This window comes from Pelodiscus sinensis, chromosome 19, assembly GCF_049634645.1.
Source record: "Pelodiscus sinensis isolate JC-2024 chromosome 19, ASM4963464v1, whole genome shotgun sequence".
NCBI lineage: Eukaryota > Metazoa > Chordata > Testudines > Trionychidae > Pelodiscus > Pelodiscus sinensis.
The window spans coordinates 12662501-12677118 of record NC_134729.1 but is presented as its reverse complement, the minus strand read 5'-3'; positions in this window follow the sequence as shown (position 1 = coordinate 12677118).

Genomic DNA, 14618 nt, shown 5'->3' with positions numbered 1-14618 from the left:
TGTGTAGCTCCAGGTGGTGCACACCCGCACATGTCTCCGTGCACAGAACAAAATTTATTCTGCACATGGATGGAAACGGTGAGAGGGAACACTGCCTTGGATCCTCCAGCTCACTTCGGTTTAGCCTGAGCTGAAGCGCTGGCAGTCAGCTGACCAGGCCTAAGACTTTGGGGGGAGCAGAAAGGAGCCAGCTAGAGAGCAAAAGCTGCTCCGACCTGCGTGCCCAGAGCTGTTGCAGGGCTGTAATGCAGCCCAGGCAAGGATCCTGCCTCCAGCCTGTGGCCCCGCAAGGGGGTCCTTCGTGCAGGAGCGGCGAGGCCGGCTGTAGCAGCTGGCGCTCCAGGCGGAAGGCACGATCGGCGCCCATCTAGTCTGCCTAGGCTCACGGGCCGCCCCTGCCTGGTGCGGTGCAGTTCAGGCCCCTCGTGCGTCGGTGTCTGGATAGCGACAATCCCCGTAGCGCGGGGAGCCTGGGCTCTGGCTGTCTGGGGAACGGGAGGGGGGGCAGCTGGATTCATGGAGGTAGACTAAAGGAGCCCAAAGCAGCGAGAGTGGTAACGCCACCCTGCAGCTGTCCAATATTCAACCGTTCAGACGAGCTGGGGGCTGGCGCCCAAAGCCCTGCCTGCTGCGGCCCAGAGCCGAGCCCCCCGTAAACACCTGCCCCGTTTAGTAAGACGGCCGTGCAGCAGAAGCAGTTACCCCCTTTGCAACGGGAGTTTGGCTCGGCAGCCTCCCCCCTTCCCTTGCCGTTCGGCAGCAGGGAAAGTGCCCTGGTGGGACAGGCTCTTGGAGGGCGTTAAAGTCTGTCCGGGAGGAAGGGAGGTGAGCTGGGCCGCAGGCTGTGCTGGTGGTGGAGTCTGGCCCCTTTCCTGGCAGACAAGGAGGGGTCAGAAAACACAGCAGGGAGCTCTTTGGGGACTCGCCATGTCCCGGCCTGCCCCCGGTCCAATCAGCCACTCCGGGACCCGGCAGACTTGTGCCAGTGTTGGACCGTCTGCGGCCCGGGCTTACAGCCCTGTGGTGAATGACAGGCCAGCGCCCAGCGCTCCCAGACTCGCGTGGGACGGAAAAGGGAAGAGAAGACTGAGGTGGGGAAGGAAAAGGACATGGGATAGAGGGGGGTTAGAATTGCCATGTGTCTGGAGGAGGGGGTCGGGTCCCGTGGGCTCAGTCTGGTCAGGATACCTCCGGAGTGGGCTGGATTCTTGCTTTGCTGGATTCTGGTTTGGCCTGGTTCACCAGGCCCCTCTTAACGCAGCCCTTGGGCTATGTCAGGCGGCTGGGTTTGGATAGAGTGGGGCTTTCCCCTGTCCCGTGGGGGCCCCTGTCACCGGTTAGTGGTACAGCAAAGAACAGACTCGTCGACACGGAGATGAACATACGTTGGAGAAAAGTCAATGTGGATCCTGTGAGGGGGAATCCTGCCTCACCGATCTACTAGAGCTCTTTAAGGGGGTCAACAAGCATGTGGACAAAGGGGATCCAGTGCCTATAGTGTACTTGGGTTTCCAGAAAGCCTTTGACAAGGTCCCTCACCAAAGGCTCTTAAGCAAAGTGAGCTGCCACAGGATCAGAGGGAAGGTCCTCTCATGAACTGAGAACTGGGTAAAAGACAGGAAACAAAGGGTAGGAATAAATGGTCAGTTCTCAGACTGGAGAGGGGTAACTAGTGTCCCCCAAGGGCCCATCCTGGGACCAATCCTATTCAACTCCTTCATTAATGACCTGGAGAAAGGGGTAAACGGAGGTGGCAACGTTTGCAGATGATACTAAACTGCTAAAGAGAGCTGAGTCCAAAGCAAACTGTGAAGAGCTTCAAAAGGACCTCGCCAAACTGGCAAATGAATGTTAACGTTGATAATGTAAAGTAAAGCTCATTGGAAAACATCCCAATGGCACACACACACTGACGGAGACTAAATTAGCTGTTACCACTCGAGATAGACCCTGGAGTTATTGTGGGTGGTTCTCTGAAAATGTCCATTCAATGTCCTGCAGCAGTCAAAAATGGAAACAGCGTGTTAGGAGTGATTAAAAAAGGGACAGAGAATATTTTTCTGCCTCTCTACATCCATGGTACGCCCACAGCTTGAACACCGTGTACAGAGGTGGTCGCCTCATCTCAAAAAAGTTCTCTTAGCATTGGAAAAAGTTCAGAAAAGGGCAACAAAAATGATGAGGGGTATGGAATAGCTCCATAGGAGGAGAGATTAATAGGACGGAGATGTCTCACCTTAGAGAAGCAGAGACAGGACTGAGGTCTATAAAATCATGACTGATGTGGAGAAAGTAAAGGAAGTGTTACTGGTCCCCGTAACACGAGAACGAAGGGTCACCAAATGAAATAGGTAGTAAGTTTAAAATTAACAAACAAGCACTTCTTCCCACAATGCACTGTCAACCCGTGGAACTCCTTGCCAGAGGATGCTGTGAAAACCAGGACATGAACAGGTTCAAAAAAGAACTGGATACATCATGGGGGACAGGTCCATTACTGGGTATTAATCAGGATGGGCTGGAATGCTGTCCCTAGTAGGCATGTAAAATCAAATGTAATTAGTTAACTAGTTAAATACATTTAACCAGTTAAACAAATGGGGCTCAGTCAATTGGCCCCCTGCCTGTGGTTGAATTGGCCCCCTGCCTGTGGGGAGTTGCTCCAGCCCCCACCCCACCACAGTATTGGTTAACCGTTAACCATAAGTGGTAAGGGTGATGCTAACTGGTTAGCCTTTCATAGCCTTTCACATCCCTTGGTCAACTTTGGGAATGAGAAGACACCCCTCCCCTCACCCTCCAGGGGAGGGACTGGAGACCTGGACTCCCATTTTCCTCTGCTACTACCAGCTGGGCCATGCCCCCTTGGAGGATGCCTGTGCAGCTGCTCTCCAGCAGGTGGCGATGGAGCCCCATGGCTGGAGCAGGGAGACCGCCCCCCCCCCCCCCCCCGGGCCTCTGTTTCCCCATGTATCCCTGGCTGATTCTGATTCTGCCTGTGGAGCACTAGGGCCCAGTGGGGTTCTGCTCCCTGTCCCCCACCACACACTGTACAGAGGGGGGAGGGGGCTGCTCTGCATAACCTGCCAGACCCACCCCACAACCTGCCGCCCTTGCAGCAGCCTCAACCCTAGAACTCCCTGCCCTGCTCCATTGGATCTGTGGGGTAGAACCCCCTGGCATGGCATCCCACATCCTGCCTCCTGTCTGACTGAGAATTAACTGAGAATTAACCATCCTGCCAAGCCCCAGGAATGATGTGGGGCAGGATGTGGAGTACTACTGGTAGGGCCTAGCCTGGCCACCTCTCGCCTTGCAGCAAAGTTGGCTTTGATTGGGGGGAGGGGAGAATATGATAGTGGGACCCCCACCCATTACCAGCAGCACCTTCTCATCTAACAGTAGGCACTTGCTGGGACTGAACCAAGACCCCCCTCCTCCTCACTGGGAACCCCTGCACATCCTTTGGGTCTCCCATCCAGGGGCTGCTCAGGCCTGACCCTGCTTAGCTTGGGACAGAGGCCAGGGTTTCACCCTAAGGGGCTATGAGTGCAAATAACTCACCTGCTTTCTTTTCCCAGTATCCCCAGTGACTCCTCGTAGGTTGCCCTGCTCTGTTGGGCAAGGCCGGGGCACCCAAGTGCCCTCCCTTAGCTAATTACCATCGATCATTAGCAGCTACCAGATGCTGCCTCTTGTCAGGGGAAATTGGATCCATCCCCTCCCACTCCCCGCCCCCGCCCCCACCCCATCTTTAACCTCCCCCCCTTTGTGGCAGCTGCATTAACCCCAACCCGAGGGGCTCCTTGGCTGGTCCCGTGCGGAGGTGGGGCTGAGCTCCAGGCCAGGGTGGGGGGCAGATCTAGACTCCCCAGATGGTATAGGGAGAGCAGGGGAGGTGGGGAGGACAGGGCCGACTGGAGCCAGCCTGGGATCAGCTGCAGGAGTTTCCTGATTGAAAGCTGCAGTGGGGTTTGGGGAGCAGGAAATGGGGGGGGGGGCGCTTAGTTCAGTCCCAGCCACCCCTACCAAGTGGCTGGAAAACAAGGCCGTGCCGGCAAGGAGGCTGGGGCAGCCCAGGGGGCAGGATGCTCTGTGGGCCTTTCCTCAGCAGGGAAAATGAGGGGGGCTCTCCCTGGAGTGCCAGTGGGGGGCAGACAGAGCCCCCCCCCCACTGAGACATGGGGCCTGTCCCGCCAAGGGTCGCTGGCACCACTCTGGCCCCAGGGTGAGGGGCTGGCTGGCTTGGGGAGAGCGGGAAGGGAGCCAGGGCCTTCCCGCCGGGGAGCCTTGTTTGAACTCAGCCAGCCAGGGCCAGTTTTTCGGGGGTGTCAGCCCAATTCTGCGGGCTGGATGAGCACCCCTCATCCCCACAGGGGGCAGGGCAGGGGCATGTTGGGGGGGGGTCTGTCCAGGAGGTGTCTTACCACCTTAAACCTCTCAATCCCAGCTCCCCCTGCCCCACTCGAGGCTGGCTCCGCCCACAGTCTTGTCTCCCCTCCCCCACTCCAGGCTGGCTCCGCCCACAGTCCCAGTGGCCCAGTGCAGGTAGGGCAGCCCCATGGGACCCCCTGCGCTCAGCCCAGCCAGCGACTCAGCGACCGGGCGGATTTTACTTCAGCTGGGGGCAGTTCCGCCAGGGCGGGGGGGCGGAATGGGACAGGGCCCCTTCCTCAGTTTCTCCCCCTCCTCTGCAGCTGGCTCCAATCTCCTGGCAAGCGGTGCCAGCCGCCCTGGAGGGCCACTTCAGCCCCCTTGACCTGAGCCGCCCCCCTGCCGCCCCGCCTGGCAGTACCAGCTTGAGAACCTCATCTAGTCCTTTGTGTGACTCTGGAGTGGCTGGAAATTGGCTCCTTGAAGTGGAGATGAGGGTGCGGGGCGGGCAGGCCAGTTGTGCGCCGTGCAGGGAGGGGGAGATGGAGCCCACGCGCAGCCCCTCCTCCTCCGGGGGGGCTGCTCGCTGGGGAAAGCCCCCTGTGCCCTCGGGAGGGGCACTGATGGCATCGTTCAGCCCCCCCAATGTGCCTCAGTCTCCCCCAGGCAATGCCCCCCACAAGAGAACCCAGAGCTGCCGCCCTGGCTAATGGGGGCCAAGCGTCCCTGGGTGTGGGGGAGGGGGCAGGGATGCTGTGGGGCACGTAAGGCCCTTTCTTGGGGGTTGATGCTGGAGGGTGATTAAACCTGCCGGCTTCTGTGCCCCCTTTCCCCCTCCCTGCTGGGTTCTCTCCCCTTCCCCTCCCAGCTGCCTCAGTGCCCCACACGGGCCTGGGGCCGCTTCTCCCCCAGTAGTGTCCGTGCACGGGGGGGGGGGGTTCCCAGGTGTGATGTCACCAATGGGGGGATGTTCCCCCTCCCCCAGTCTGGGCGACAGTGGAGCAAGCTAAAGACGGGGGTGAGGGGCACAGGAGCTAGGCCACCCTGCAGAAAATTGCCTCTGATCCTGGGAATGGCAGAGGGCTCGGCTCCCGAATCGCCCCTCCCAGGTCAGCCGGGCGCCGCCCAATCCGCTCAAATCCCAGTTTAGCGCAGCTTGTTCGCCCACCTGGGCTCTGGCCTTCAGGTTGGCAGAGATGGGCCGTGAGCACGGCGCAGACACACACACACAGACATACACACACAGCATCACACCTACCCACACATCCACACACACAGCAACACACCTACCCACACATCCACACACAGCAACACAGCCACACACAGAGACTAACACAGCCGCACAAACATCCACACACAGCATCACACCCACCCACGCAGCATACCCACACATCCACACACAGCATCACACCCACCCACGCAGCATACCCACACATCCACACACACAGCAACACACACAGCAACACAGCCACACCCACACATCCACACACACAGCATCACACCCACCCACGCAGCATACCCACACATCCACACACAGCATCACACCCACCCACGCAGCATACCCACACATCCACACACACAGCATCACACACAGCAACACAGCCACACCCACACATACACACACACAGCATCACACCCACCCACGCAGCATACCCACACATCCACACACACAGCATCACACCCACCCACGCAGCATACCCACACATCCACACACAGCATCACACCCACCCACGCAGCATACCCACACATCCACACACACATCCACACACACAGCAACACAGCCACACACAGAGACTAACACATCCGCACAAACATCCACACACAGCATCACACCCACCCACGCAGCATACCCACACATCCACACACACAGCAACACACCCACCCACGCAACATACCCACACATCCACACACACAGCAACACAGCCACACCCACAGAACAACACACCCACACATGCACACAAACATACACCCACACAGCATCACACCTACCCACACAACATACCCACACATCCACACACACAGCAACACAGCCACACCCACAGAACAACACACCCACACATGCACACAAACATACACCCACACACATACACACACACTCAGCAACACAGCCACACCCACAGAACAACACACCCACACATGCACACAAACATACACCCACACAGCATCACACCTACCCACACAACATACCCACACATCCACACACACAGCAACACAGCCACACCCACAGAACAACACACCTACACATGCACACAAACATACACCCACACAGCAACACACAGACACATACACACACACACTCAGCAACACAGCCACACACAGAGAATAACACATCCACACAGACATATGCACACCCAGCAACACATTTAGACATCCAAGCATGCACGTACACATGCACACGCACACGCACACACACACGGCCCACGGCCCAGGCACAGAGCCCCCCCTTCCCCAGTACTTGCCCCCCATTTCCCCTCCAGCAGCCCCCCAGCAGTAGGTGGCTGGGGCAGGCAGAGGGGGAGCCAGGCCCGGCCCTGCGTCAGGCTGAGGCTAAGTGAAGTTGCCGGGTCTCTCACTGGAATGAGAAGCGCCCAGACCCCCTGCCCCACTCCCTGATTCCCTCCCCCTCCAGGGCCCCCATAGTCCAGACCCCCTGCCCCACTCCCTGATTCCCCCCCCTCCAGGGCCCCCATAGTCCAGACCCCCTGCCCCACTCCCTGATTCCCCCCCCTCCAGGGCCCCCATAGTCCAGGCCCCCACACCCACTGCTGTCGGCTTAACGCGGCCGTTGCCAGATGGCATCAGACCCACGGGCCCCCCGCCCCATCAGACCCCTCCAGCCCATACCCCCCTTCCGGCAGTGCCCTCCAGTGAGACTTGCTCCTCCCTCTTTCTGTCCCCCCACCCCCAAAGCTTCCTGCTGGGCTGTGCTGAGCTAACAGGGGGAGGGGAAGCAGATGGGCAGGGGAGGAAATGGGGGGGCAGGATGGGGCAGCCCAGCCCCCCCCTTAATCAGTGTGATGGGGGAGGAAGTTGGATCAACTGATGCATTCTGCCAGTGACCTTCAACCCCTGGGAAAGGGGGGGTGTTGCTGGCTCACTGCCCACCCAGTGTGGTGGGGGGATGGGCGGTGACCCCAAAGCCCCCCTCCCCCGGCAATGCAATTAGGCACAAAAGAGCAGGATGTGCCGGAGGTCAGCGCTGGGGCAGCCGTTTCCTTGCGCTGGTGACAGCCCCGAGGCCGCGGTGATGGGCGGGGGCAGACGGGCTCTGGCATCGCTCGGGGGTGGACGCTGGAAAGAGCCGGGGCAGGAGCAGGGACTCAGGGCGAGGGGAAAGGGGTGGGAAGGGGGCGGGAGCTGGGTTGTTTGCTGCTGCCAGTGCCAGCCGCCTGCTAACACCCCAGGCTGCCCGGGACCCCATGTCCTGGGGCCCCCAAAGGGCCAGGCCCCGTGCGGTGGCCCCAATCCAGCCTGTGGACAGCCCAGCTCTGAAAATATAGGTCCAAACATTGGGGGAGCCGGGCACCAGGGGGCCATATAACCTGCCACCTATCACAGGCAGCTGGCACAGCCGACCTGCCATGGGCACCCCATGCTGGGCAGGACCCCAGCTGCCTGACCCCTTGCCCACCCACAGCGAGCTCCTGCCAGACAGGCCCCGGACGCCACGAGCCCAGGCCGAGCGGATATTTTAAGCCTCCAACGCGCACCAGGGCCAGAGCTGTCAGAAGCACTTACGGGTGGGAGGCGGATGCCAGGGCCGCCTCGTGCCAGCCGTGAGCACGGCCTGCAGAGCGAGAGCCGGACCAGGCAACCTCCAGCGGGGCCTGGCCCTTCCTGCCCCCGCTTGCCAGGCCTCCCCCCAGGCTGGGGAGCCGGATCGCAGCCTGAGGTTCCTCCTTGGATCCGTTCCCCCCATAACGGGCTGGATCCAAAATCTCTGAGCGGGGCAATCGCTGGAGAAGGGGGCTCCCGGGGGGGGGGGCTGGGAGCCAGGACTCCCCGGAAATCCCCTCCCCAGGCAAAGTGCAAGGAGTGAAACAAACCAGACACAGGGCAGGGCTGGGTCTTCGCCAGGCTGGCCTGGAGTGGGGGGGGGGGGGGTAAAGCCCCCAGCCAGTGGCTGCGCCCGGTGCCAGGGGCCTGAAATCAGAGGGGCCCCCCATGGACCATCCCTCCCGGTGCTGTTGTGAGTCTGCACCCCGAGGCGCCGGGCCCCTGCACTGTCACCGTCGCCTGCTGCCCCTCCCCCTGCCGCCTCCGGCGCCGCTGCACCCCCGTGCCACCAGCCTCGGCTCCAGCCAGCCACGCCCTGCCCCTGCCCCCGCCCCCGCTCCTACCCCTTCCTGCCCCACCACAAATCCATGCCCCCCTCCGCCCCCTGCCGCGCTGGGTCTCCCTTCCCCCAGCCCCTGGGGCCTGGCTCATGCTGCCAGTGGAGCTTGGCGTGTGGCCGGTGCCCCGTGAAAGCCTGGCTCCTCCCTGGGTCCCCCCCCATGCAGACCCCCAGCAGGATCAGGGTCCCCCCCCCGCCCCCGTGCTGGGCACTGCCCAGACACACCCAGCCCAACCCAGCCTTGAAGCCCTTTCCACCTCAGCGAAGGTCGGATGGGGAAACTGAGTCGCAAAGCGGCAGGGCCTCCCCCCAGGTCATGCAGAGGGCGCATGGTGCAGGCAGGGAACTGAGTCTCACCCCTGGGCCTCCAGGGCAGGAGCCTGGCTGAAGGGGGCGGACAGCGCCTGGCCCCTGTTCAGAGTCAGTGTGGGGGGGGGGGGGAAGGAGGGAGGCTACAGGGAGCGGGGAAGGGGCTCGCTAGTGCTCGTGGCTCCATGTGGGCATTTCAGTCATGGGGACCCCTGGAGCTGAGCCCCAGCCAACTCGTGCCATACAGGGGCAGGCCGGGGTGGGGCTCCCAACCTGGGACTGAGCCTGCCCTCTGCGAGGGACGGGCTGGGGCACCCAGGGGCGGGGGGCAGGACTCTGAGTGGGGGTGGGGAGGTGTGATGCGGGGGGGGGGGGGTTGCACTGGAGAGGTTGGAGGCTGCTCCATTGGGGGGATGGTTTGCGGGGGGGGAGGCTGTAGGACGGGGTGTCCGTTTGCGGTGGAGGGGAGCCTCCTTCCCATCCCTGTGCTGTGTTTCCGCACCCTCCCGGCCTGTCCGCCTCCCCCGTCCCCCCATCCCTCTGCCATCTGGCCCCTGGCCCTGCCATCAGAGTCCCTGTGGGACCCCCTCTCCCCCTGCCATTCACAGCACATGGGCTGGGCGCTGCCGGCATCTGCCAGGCCCTTCCTCCCCTGGGACACGGGGCTTGGCCTCCTCCCCACATGCCCCCCTGCCCCCGGATGGTGGCAGCTGTGGGATCGCTGGCTAATTGGCGGCATATGGTCCCTGCTACCCACCCCCGCTCCTGGGGCTGTGCTTGGCAGAGAGGAAAGGGAGAGATCAGCTTTAACCCCCCCCGCTCTGACCCTCAGACCTCACTCCCAGGGAACCCAGGAGTCCGGGCTCCCATCCCTCCCCACCCTAACCACTAGACACCACTGCCCTGCTAGATCCACGAGTCCGGGCCCCCATCCCTCCCCACCCTAACCACTAGACCCCACTGCCCTGCTAGATCCACGAGTCCGGGCTCCCATCCCTCCCCACCCTAACCACTAGACACCACTGCCCTGCTAGATCCATGAGTCCGGGCCCCCATCCCTCCTTACCCTAACCACTAGACCCCACTGCCCTCCTAGATCCACGAGTCCGGGCCCCCATCCCTCCCCACCCTAACCACTAGACCCCACTGCCCTCCTAGATCCACGAGTCCGGGCCCCCATCCCTCCCCACCCTAACCACTAGACACCACTGCCCTGCTAGATCCACGAGTCCGGGCTCCCATCCCTCCCCACCCTAACCACTAGACCCCACTGCCCTCCTAGATCCACGAGTCCGGGCCCCCATCCCTCCCCACCCTAACCACTAGACCCCACTGCCCTCCTAGATCCACGAGTCCGGGCTCCCATCCCTCCCCACCCTAACCACTAGACCCCACTGCCCTCCTAGATCCACAAGTCCGGGCCCCCATCCCTGCCCCCTGCCCTAACTCTCAGACCTCACTCCCAGGGAACCCAGGAGTCTGGGCTCCCATCCCCCCCACCCTAACCACTAGACCCCACTCCCCCCAGTGCTGGGGAAAGAACCCAGGAGTCCTTGCTCCCAGGCCCGGCTCAGCCCTCCGAGGGGGCCGGACTTTCCAGCACTTCAGCTGCCATATCCCCTGTGACCTCAGATGACCTTTGAATAGGGGTCAGTGGGGGGGCAGTCTGGCCTCTTGACCCGCCCGGGTCCATGACAGGTCAGCTCCCCCCTCACGTGGAATAGCCTCTCCTCCCAGCACTCCCATGAAGTGCATAGACGGGGGAGGGGGGGCAGACCACAGACACCCCCCCACCAGACAGAGATTCCTGCTGCAAGGCATCGCTCAAGGAGGCGTGTGAGGTCTGGCGGCTACAGGGGGGTGGGGCTGGGGGCCTGGACTCCTGGGTTCTCTCCCTGGATCTGGGGGGGCTGTGGGGTCTAGTGGTTAGAGTGAGGGGAGGGATGGGGGTCCGGTCTCCTGGGTTCTCTCCCTGGATCTAGGAGGGCAGTGGGGTCTAGTGGTTAGAGTGAGGGGAGGGATGGGGGTCCGGTCTCCTGGGTTCTCTCCCTGGATCTAGGAGGGCAGTGGGGTCTAGTGGTTAGGGTGAGGGGAGGGATGGGGGCCCGGTCTCCTGGGTTCTCTCCCAGGATCTAGGAGGGCAGTGGGGTCTAGTGGTTAGGGTGAGGGGAGGGATGGGGGCCCGGTCTCCTGGGTTCTCTCCCTGGATCTGGGAGGGCAGTGGGGCCTGGTGGTTAGAGTGGTAGAGCGGGTGGGGACGTGGGGGGAGGGAACCAGGACTCCTGGGTTCTTGTGGGTGAGGTCTGAGGGTTAGAGCGGGGGGGGGGCGGGGCTGGGTCCTTTCCCATTGGCTCCCGTGACCCCCAGCCAGGCCTTTGCTAGCCTGGCCGGAGAGCGGCCGAGAGCAGCCGGGGTTGCTCTCCATGGCGGCTGGGCCCCGGCTGGGCCCCGAGGACCGGGAGGCTCCCTGGAGCTGTCTGTGGTGCTGAATTGTGTCTGGCCAAGGAGCCAGAGTCCTGGGACTCCTGGGTTCCCTCCCCGGCCCTGGGAGAGGAGTGAGGCCTAGTGGTTAGGGCTGGGCACCCAGGGCACGTGCTGGGTAAGGCCTCAGCTTGGGAGTTCTGCTCCTTGAATACAGTTCGGTGCCAGAGAAGTGCAGGGGACTGAGCCTCGCCATGGAGGGGGAGCTCGGAACCGCGGGGGGGCAGGGCGGGGGCAGGGCACAGGAGGGCCCGGGCCATGTGAGCCAGAGCATGACCCTGCACCAGCCCCCGAGCTCCACTGCACGACGCCCACCCTGCCTGGGCCAGGCTCGGGGGGACCTCTGCCCTCAGATTGCAACCCCCATGGGTCCAACCCCAGCACAGAGCCGGGGGGGGGGGGGTCGAACACATCCAGGGGGCCCTGCCCCAGAGAGCTCAGCCAGGCTGGCTCCACATGGGAGACGTGTGTGGGGTGGGTGCCAGATGGGCCCCGGTGAGTCTGGGGCCGTACGGTGGGCATGACACGAGGCTGGGCAGCCTGGCCGGGCTGGTGAATGTGGAGGGGAACCCAGGAGTCCTGAGGTCCAGCCCCACTCTGCTTTTACCCCTCAGCTTCACTCACACCCTAGAACGGGTCTCGGCTCCCAGCCTGCCCTGTCCTAACCCCTAGGCCTCGCTCCCCTCCCAGGGCCAGCTTAGAACCCAGCCCAGGCAGAGACCCCCCAGAAACCTGGGCAACCCTCTTTCCTTGCTTGGCCCCCCCTTCTTGGAGCTGAGAGGTGGCTGAGGCCTGGGGAGGGATGTGCGGGGGGGGGGGGAAGAGGGCACCTGGAGAGGCACCGGGGTGTCAGCCCCCCCTTTCCCAGGCTCACATTCCCACGCCCAGCTGAGCGGGGGGCTCCTGCAGACCCTGGCGCCCGAGTGAGACGTTTCCCTGGTGCGCCAGCGTCTGGGAACTTGTGGGGAGTGAGCGGGGGATGGGGGGGGAGGCGACGTGGAGGGAACAAAGCATGGGGCAGGGGAGGGGCAGGCTGGCAGGTGTCGTGGGGCCGGGGGGGGGGGCGTTTAGACGAGTGCAGCTGCGAGGCTTTTGCTCCCCACCATTGTCCTGGCCACAAAGCCCTGATTGCCATGGCGGGGCAGCGCGAGGCCTACGGAGACCCAGGCGGGACCAGGCCCAGCCCCGCCGGGGACAGTCCAGGGGATAAATGCCTCCATGGGAACACCCCCCCCCCCGGTCGTCCCAGCCTCTCTGGCACGTTTGCCCTCCCCCGCCCGCCGTGGGGGTGTTACACCCGTGGGTCAGGTAGAGCGCAGCGTGAGGCACACACAGGCCCCGCACCCAGGGGTGGCTGTTTCAGCGCGGGGGGAAGATTCTTACAAACAGCTACTGTGCCCCCCGTCCTATCCCCCCACCCTGCCCGTGGTGGTGCATCTTGGTGCCAGACATGAAGAGCGCCCATGCCCCACTCCCAGGCCTACTGTGCTCTAACCACTAGGCAAGTGGTTTCCAACCTGGGGGCAGTGCATTCCTGGGGGGGGGGGGGGAGGCTGAAGTCTACACCTAAGATTTCCAAAGGCGTCTGCAACTCCACGTGAAATGTTTCGGGGTCTGTCGATGAGCAAAGCTGGAAAACCACTAGGCCTCGCACCCCTCCCAGAGCTGGGCCCAGAACCCAGAAGTCCTGCCTCCCCCCCCAGGTCTCTCCCTCGGCCGCAGTGGACAGGTAGCAGGATGCAGCCCCCATCTCCTTCCATCCCCACGTCTGGCCGGACGTACCACGGGCCAGATTCCCTGACAGCCGGCGCCCGGCCTGTCCCCGCTCGGCCCTTCCCTTTCCCGGCATCATCCAAAGATCCGGCTCCTTTCTCTCCGGTGAGAAATTGACAGGAAGGCAGTGCGTGTGCGCATCGAGGGGGGCGATGGTCAGTTTCGGTGCTTTGGCGTTGCCCGAGCCCGTGTCTGCTTCCGGCTCTCCCCGGGTGGAAAATCGCAGGCCGGCTGGGCTATAAATCACCGGCCGCGGCTACCAAGCCGTTACCTAGCTATGAGCGCGTGTCTCTGTCTGCCTTCCCGTGGGGATTAACCACAATTTTCTCTCCTCGCTCTCTCCTTCCATCCGCAATGGCGACGCTATTCAAAATGAGCAGATGCCCACAAGACGCAGAGCGGTACCTGCTGAGCGCAAATGAGGTAGGGGGCATGGCACCGTCGGAGCGGCACCGAAACCAATCGTCTCTCCTCGGTTATTAGCAAACACCCCCCCGCCCCTCCCGCTTCCACTCCCACCTCCGCCTGAGCCCCAAATGGGGGGGGGTTCGATGGAAACCGTGCCGGGGGTGGTGATTGCCACATGCCCCCCCCCAGAGGCTGCAGGCAGGGGTGCGGTGTCTCTAGCTGGGGCTGAGGCTCGGTTCGGAAATCTAGCAGGCGTGCCCGGCAGCTTTTCTCTCTCCGTCGCGCCGCTTCTGCGGGAGCAAGCCATGGCGTGGATTTCCCTATAGGCGTGTGGGGGGGGGCAGAGTCCCGCTAGGGAAGGCGAGAGACAGAGCTGGGGCTGCAGGGGGGAGGACGCGCCAGGTTCAGGGTCTGTGTGCGTCCCCCTGATTGTGTGGGGGGGAGATTTGGAGGATCCAGCTGCCGCAGAAAACTTTCTAGAAATGTCTGGAGACATCTGGAGAGAGGAGGCCCGAATTTCAGACCCCACCCCAAGAGGCAGGGCACCTGGGGTCTGCACCTGGGCGTGTGAACCATCGGCAGCAGATGAGTGCAAGGGCGGGCGGGGGCTGGGAATCAGGACTCTGGGGTCTTTCCGTGGCTTTGGGAGGGGAATGCGGCCTAGCGGGCTAGAGCAGGAAGGGGCGGGGAGTCAGGGAGTGGCACATTAGAGGCCAGAACAGGGGGCTTTTAGGCTCCCAGATTCACGGCCCAGCTCAGCGACGGCCCTTGGCTGTGCCCCGCCCCGCGTCGTGCCTCAGTTTCCCCTGCTATGAAATGGGGATAAAATGCTTTCCCCTTTCCAGAGCACTTCAGACTGGGGTCGCTCTCCACTGGTGCTACAGGGCGGTGAGCCCATCCAGCTGGGGACAAAGGGACTTCCTCCGCAGGGCTCTCG